Genomic DNA, 7,797 nt, shown 5'->3' on the forward strand with positions numbered 1-7,797 from the left:
AAGCTGGGCATCTGCTTTTGGCTGCTCTTTTTGACTTTGTTGTAATTGACACAGTTGATCCCATTGGACTCAGATACATATTTTGGTAGTATCTAGCATTTTCCCTTACCTGAAAAAAATCAGATTATACATGAGTAACATTTAAATAATATGTCCACGTAAAGAGCTTAATAGGAATATACAACAGTCTGGAAGGAAGTACCAGTACTAGTATATTTATCTCTATAAGGCAAAAGCGTTTATGTTACTTTCAGAATCCAGAACATTTTGCTATTGGACACTTGACAACATAAAAGTAATGTGTCTTAGTCATTTATGTCATTCACATATATATTTAGAGAGATAGAGAGAGCAAGCCTGATATATTGTAGATGCTAGATAAATGTATATAAAATGAAATAAAGAGGCACATGTTTTATTTATTTATTTATTTATTTATTTATTTTAATAAATCTTTATTGTTCATATTATTACAAAAGTTCCTCATTTTTCCCCCCTCTACCAGGTTCCCACCCCACCCTCTGCCCTTTCCCCACCCCCCACTGTCCTCATCCATAGGTGCACAGTTTATGTTCAGTCTCTTCCTGCACCCCCCACTCCTCTTTTCCGTGAAAATCGTTAGTCCACTCCCCTTTCATACCTCTGATTCTATTATATTCAACAGTTAATATTGTTCATCAGGTTTTTTAATTCCCTTGGTTTTTAGATTCACTTGTTGATAGTTACGTATTTGTTGTTCATAATTTTTATCTTTATTTTCTTCCTCTTCCTAAAGAACCCCCTTCAGCAATTCATATAATTCTGGTTTGGCAGTGATGAACTCCTTTAGCTTTTTTTTATTTGTGAAACTCTTTATCTGGCCTTGGATTCTGAGTGATAGCTTTGCTGGGTAGAGTATTTTTGGCTGTATGTTCTCATTATTCATTACCTTGAATATTTCTTGCCATTCCCGTCTGGCCTGCATGGTTTCTGTTGAGAAATCAGCTGACAATCGTATGGGTGCTCCTATATAGGTAACTACCTGCTTTTCTCTTGCTGCTTTTAATATTCTCTCTTTGTCTTTTGCTCTTGGGATTTTAATTATGATGTGTCTTGGTGTGGTCATCTTTGGATTCCTTTTGTTTGGAGTTCTGTGTGCTTCCTGGACTTGTAAGTCTATTTCTTTCACCGGTGGGGGAAGTTTTCTGTCAGTATTTCTTTCAATATGTTTTCGGTATCTTGCTCTCTGTCATCTTCTGGGATGCCCATAATTCTGATGTTGGTTCACTTGAAGTCGTCCCAGAGGTTTCTTACATTATTTTCAACTTTCTGGATTCTCTTGTCTTCTTGGTTCTGCAGAGGAGTGTCCTCTGACTCTTTGTGTTCAAAATCTTTGACTTGATTCTTGCAATCTTCCATTCTGTTTTTAGGACTCTGCATAATATTTTTTATTTCAGAGAATGTATTCTTTATTTCTAGTTGATCCCTTTTCATATCTTCATAGGTCTTGTTATTTTATCTGCCCTTTCTAGGAGATTCTTGATAAACCTTATAAGCGTGATTTTGAACTTAATATCCAGTCACTTTTTGTCCTCCATTTCTTTCGTTTGTGATCTGTTTCCTTGTCTTGGCATTTTCGCTGCTTCCCTAAGTTGGTAGGGTGGGAGGATCAGCTGTGTCTATGCCAGGAGACAGCCTTATTCGATTAGACTTGGAAAACTGCAAGAGCCTCTGTGCTCAGCTTGTAGGGGGCGGAGTTTCAGGATGGAGCCTACAGCCTTGGCTTCCGATTAGCCCCGCCCTATGAGGTTCCTGAGAATCAGTGTTCCTCAGGTCACCTTTGGTACTTGCTGCAAGCACCTCTGAGAGAAAGGTATCCTAGAATTTCGAAGAGGCACATGTTTTAAACACAAACTTATTTGTGTTTAAATGCAAGCATGTGCCAGAGTTAAGAGAAAATATTTTTTCCTCCACATAGGTTCAAAGCAACCCACTCCCCTGATGTCAAAATGGAGGGATGTTGTAAAGTAGGGGGTGAGAAGTAGAAACGGATCAGGGTGTGAATATTCTCAATGGTCTTGAAACATTTTTCCCAAAGTCAGAGTTTCTGCTAACTTCCTAAAATAGCCACTGCCCTCTTTCCAGATGGACCTCTCATCTCCACGTTTGCCCATTCTAAATAACAGCACTGACAATGAGGTTATCAGTGAGAAATATAAACATGGCCTCTTTTTGTATAACTTAAAAGACGTATTACTTTTCTAAATGTTAATTTATTATTTATATTCTGTCTGTGAGGGAAATGGGAAGTTAGGCAGTTGATTTATATTTTTGTGATGAACAATGGGATAAAATTATTTTCTCCCCCCTTAACCTTAACATCACTACTTGCATAGAAAAGAAGCCAAGACAGGATATGTGATACTTTCTCAAGGCAGAGGCCCAGATTGCTAGAGCCAGGGATGTCCCAGAACCTGCCTTGTCCAGTAATTCATAAACGTTAACAGGACTATTTTTTTTTTTTTATCCCCAGAAGAAATCTGACTGCTGTGTCAGTCCATAAAACATAGAACCATAGCATGGCTTTGGTTCAAGTAATGGCCTGATACTTCTTGTTTCTTGAGGTGACCTGAGGACCATCAGAGCCGTTTTAATAACCACTGAACTAGGTCAAGCTCCACATTCTACAGATATTGAAACTGAGTCCCAGAAAGGCTGTGACTCATACTATACTGTCAAGTTAACGTGCAGAAAAACCACCTTGTGAATGTTTAATAGTGATGATGAGTGGGTTCTTAATGGCCTTATCCACTTTGTGGATTAGTCTTGCCATCTGTTTCATCTATTTTTTGCTAAGGCTGCCTGCCCTGTGGCTATTTCACATTCATTAATAGCTCCATCAGCAGTCTAGTAAAGGGAAAAGAAGATGGAAAACTCAAATCCCTTATTAGATCTTATCTAGAGGAAGAAAGACGAAAACTAATGAACATGGCAAGATGTGTGTCAGCTCTGGCTGGGTCAGGAGTGCTTCCAACTCTGTTCCTGGTCTATTTCAAACTTCTTTCTACAGCCATGTGTTTCCACTCACCCAGCCCTAGCAGACTTGCTTCCTGACCAAACATAAAACTTAGGAAATGTTCCTTCCCAAAGCAAAGACTGAATTTAATATCAAACACAGCCTTACTTAGAGTGAGGCTTTGTGGCTGGCACCAGCTTCCACCTGGGGATCTCTCTCCTCGTGTTTGGAAATTTTGATGTTTTTCAGCACCCCTGCTGTCCAGCTTCTCCTGACTTTTGATGCAAACTGGTCTTTTCATAAAGTTTGTTAGGAGCTAGGTTTTGGTCTCCTATCACAAGGTGGTCTCCATCATTAGTTTCTAAACCCAGGTCTCTAGCATAGAGCTGTTTTATTCTGAGGAAATGGCCTCTGGGTTCCTCGTTTGGCTCCCTAACCTTAGTGCATGACTACCTCCTGCTCCTGCTGTGAGCCCAGGGGGAGCTTAATAATGCCTCCTCTTAGCAGAGTTCCTGATTCTGCTGCTACCAAAACAGGACTAGTGCCCTTAGCTTAGAAACAAACTGGAGCCCCACCCACCTAACATCCATCCTGTGAGCTGAAAATGACAACTCAAGTGTGGGTATGCTCTAGAAACTACACTTGGCTTAAACATAAGCCTATATCAGGACACAGACAATACAGGGAAGGGAAGCTTAATAAAATTGAGTATCAGTGTGTGCGAACAGCCTGCTAGACACTTTCCCACATACATATTTCTTGATTCAAGTCATTCCTTTCTTCACTTAAATTCATATGTTTACACACATATATGCATATATAACCTTTCAGATTATATATATATATATATATATATACATATATATATATATATATATAAATATAAAACTTTGTTTTTGTTAGAGTAGCTACAGTTTTATTCAAACTAATTCATATATATATGAATTAGTTTGAATAAAACTGTAGCTACTCTAACAAAAACAAAATTACAGTGGCTTAAATAAGATAGCAGTTTTCCTGTTTCAAAAATTAGACCTCAAAACGGTACACATCTTCTGTCCTCCCCTCTTCTTAATTGGGACATTTGTAATCCACTCTCCTATGAGAACTTGAGAAGCTGCATTATTGACTGACAGTGAACACTTCATAGTTTACCATAATCTGCTGCCATATATAAAGGGTCATTGAAACTGCCTTATCCCAAATAGCTCCCTCTCACTCAAGCATAGCTAACACATTTGTTCTTTTCCTTTGGTAGAGTGTACATTCTTTGGAAGTGGGAATTATGTCTCCTATAATTTACCTCAAAAGATCTTTGGGTGTGTAGATGGAGGTTATTAGCTATTTGCTATTACCACAAAGGACAGAACAAGGAGAACTAGCTTCAAGGGAAAGTAGATAATCAGATAAGGTGGTCAGATATTAGAGTCATTTATTAAGGGAGCTTATTGAATCTTCTTCCTTAAAAATATTTCAAATAGAGTAGAAAACTGCATGCTCAAGATGGTTTAGAAGCAATTCTGCTTGGTATAAATGCCTGGATTTTGAAATAAGTTGTTTTCTATAATTTGGATTAATTCAGCTGTGCAATTTACCCCTTTCTTAGCAAGGAGCACATAATGCTGGTTATAGACTGTTACTGCACTTGTCTGAGCATGGCCCTCTCCATGCTCTATTATCTGCCATGATTCACAGACATTATATAATTTTTATTCACTCATACAGTTAATATATATGGAAGCCTGTCTATACAACAGGCACTAGGTTTTGACTGTAGAAAAGTAAAGAGAGGCCGATTATACTCAGCGGTGAGACTGGTGACTAGTGGACCCTGATGACCTAACAGCCTCCCAAATCCTCCAAAGCTTACTGAGCCAGACAGCCTTTGAAGAGCAAGCAAATGGACGCCATATACTTCTAACTTAGGTAAATGTCAAAATCCCTATGGTTCTATAATGTGTTGGCCTTTAGGAGTTTGAGGCTAAAAAGTGGTATTGAGATATTTTAGCTATCATAAAACATGACTCTGAGTGCCTATATCCTTATACTTGTCTGAGTGCTCAGATCCATTGCTCCAGTGGAAATTGTTTGGGTAGAGTCTGGTCTTCAAAAGTCATGATAAAACGCATGTTTCATTATCTCCTTTCCTCTATCTTATCAGCAGGGAAAGGGTGCAAATGCAGTGGAACAAATATTCAGATGTATGTGGGGCTTGGTTGTTATGCACATTCTCAAAGATAAATGCTGGCTTTCACATCCCATCTCCCCATTTAACATATCTTCACCTGAAAGGAAAGAGGTGATTGATCAACATCACCACTGAAGAGCCTAAGAAATTCATAATTCTATAGTTTAGGATTGCTTCCATTTTTAATTACCTAGGTATGTGCCAGGATCTGAAACAGAGGCTTCTTAAGTCTACCTTTAATCTTCACACTACCACAGTAAAAATATTTGTCCTACTGATGAGGAACTGAGATTAAGAGCATCAAAGAGTATTAGTTAGAGTGGCCTATCTGCTAACATATAACCCCGAAGTTTTAGTGCATTGACAAAGCATGAGATTATTTCTTATTCAAGCACTAGCCCAACATGGTATGGTGTTCCTGGTTGGGAAATCCTTCAGACAGCAATTTGGGGATTTATGATGGAAGTAGCTTGGAGACCACTCCACTGGTTAGTGGGAAAGAGAATGTAGAATCACATGTGGCATAATCACTTTTTTTTTTTCATGTTCCACTGTGCAGAATGTAGACACACAATTGCAAAGAAAGGAGGGGATATAGTCTAGTTGTGAGAACAGGAGAAAAAGAAAAACAGTTTAGTGAACAATTAGCCAGTCCCTATCACAATAAATCCTTGCTCAAGTTGCATAAGAATATGTAGTAGGTCTAAGATATAAACCTCTGACCTAGGACCTAATTACGTCAGTGTGTTTGTGAGCTTGTGCAGCAGAATATTGGACTACCTTGCCAAAAGGAAGTAGTTTTTTGGGGAAAAAGATGTTCGATCCTTTTTATTGGGATCTAGGAAATACACTGGACTCTATCATTCCATCTGCAAAGAGCAGTGAGGAAGACTTTCTGAGAGACTAAAGAAGAAAATAAGGCCTTGAAAGTATCTCTGTTACTCTACAAGAAGCTGCAGTAATTTCACTTGGAGTCAGCTGTAGGCATTCAAAGACAACTGAACTGTCACTGAGTGGAACGACCTGCAGGAGGGGAAGCCCTGACTGAATATTTCTTCTTTTTTCAATCAATACAAAAGTTTATTTTAAAAAGTTCAATGTGCCCAAACCGGTTGAGCTCAGTGGATAGAGCGTCTGACTGCGGACTGAAGGGTCCCAGGTTCAATTCCGGTCAAGGGCATGTACATCGGTTGTGGGCACATTCCAGGTAGGGGGTGTGCAAGAGGCGGCTGGTTGATGTCTCTCTCTCATCGACATTCCTAGCTCTCTATCTCTTTCCCTTCCTCTCTGTAAAAAATCAATAAAATATATTTAAAAAAATAAAGTTCAATGTGCAAATGGACAGGATTCTATTTTTATATTGTGGTAAAACAGGTGCTGTGGAGAGGGGACATGTGGAAGCAATTGATATCTCTGATAACTACACCCATTCTTTATACTCATTCAACAGCTTCTAACATGATGATACTATTTCCTCTTATTACCACCATTCCAATGTTGTTCTGTTGCCCATCAGACATTCTGTTGCCATCTCCACACATTCATCTACCACAAGATTCATAAAGGGATCAAATCCCCGCAATACTCCTTGGACATGCCTGATACCATTTAATCTCAATGATAACTTCTTATCCATAAATTTCTTTAACTCGGGAAGGTGAGCTTTTCTCATGGTGCCCAAGCAAGCTCAAAGACACTTCCAAAAGAAATTCTGACTTGGTGTTTTATTGAGAAATCTTGGCACTCTTCTGAAAGACCTGAGGATACTCAGATAGGAACACAACTCTAGGAGAAGACTCCAGCCCAGGAAGCAGTTAGCCCATCAAAAAAGGGAAGCTCTGTTAGTCATAGCAATGGACCCAAACCTGTGAGCCACAGAATATAGAAGGTAGAAAAGAAATATGGTTTGAATGATGATAACAGCACACTCTGAAAAGAATTTTCATCCAAAAACATTGAGAAAGACATGGGCATGTAGTGAGGTTTCAAGGGACAAATATTTTGCTCTTTTGGGATATCATGCTTGACTTGTTTTTTTCTTTTTATATAAATTTCACATTATTTCATGTGTGCTTATAAGTGGGTACCAGGTCAATAGATTGTCTAGAGGCAAGAGTTCTCCAGGTTTTGGGAAAAATCATGACCAAAAGAAACAAATCGTAAAATAACTGGGGCCGTAGGTGTCACAAGGCTCAAGTGTTGCAGTGATATAAATACCATAGGAGCATCTTAAGCCATTTTATGAGAGTTAATTTCAGAAAGTCTATAGTCTGGGAGTGTAAGACCTCTGAAACTCTCTTCTTATTTTATGTTCATAAATTCCAACTTGACTCTTAAGGCAATACAATAAGTTTTATTTAAAAGGAACACTCTCAATTGGCATTTTTATGGTATCTTTTTTTCCCCTTTCTGAAGGTTTTTATTTTTCCATTTGTCTATGCTCATATGGGAAATATGCCTGTATTTCTCCATGTATTTTTTATTTCTATGCTTTGAGGCTCTGGCTGGGTAGATCAGCTGGTTGGAGCAGTATCCCTATACACCAAGGTTGTGGGTTTGATCCCCAATCACAGCATATACAAGAAGCAACCAATGAATGTGTTAACGAAAAAAA

General features: G+C 38.6%; 1 pseudogene across 1 annotated transcript; it reads right to left on the reverse strand.

Moving 5' to 3' along the window:
• Nucleotides 1–6,622: 6,622 nt before the first annotated feature.
• On the reverse strand, nt 6,623–6,855 carry LOC311629763 (small nuclear ribonucleoprotein G-like; annotated as a pseudogene). The gene has a single exon. The product of its transcript is annotated as a small nuclear ribonucleoprotein G-like (transcript).
• Nucleotides 6,856–7,797: the final 942 nt, after the last annotated feature.

This window comes from Pipistrellus hanaki, assembly GCF_964339955.1.
Source record: "Pipistrellus hanaki genome assembly, chromosome: 11".
Lineage (NCBI taxonomy): Eukaryota > Metazoa > Chordata > Mammalia > Chiroptera > Vespertilionidae > Pipistrellus > Pipistrellus hanaki.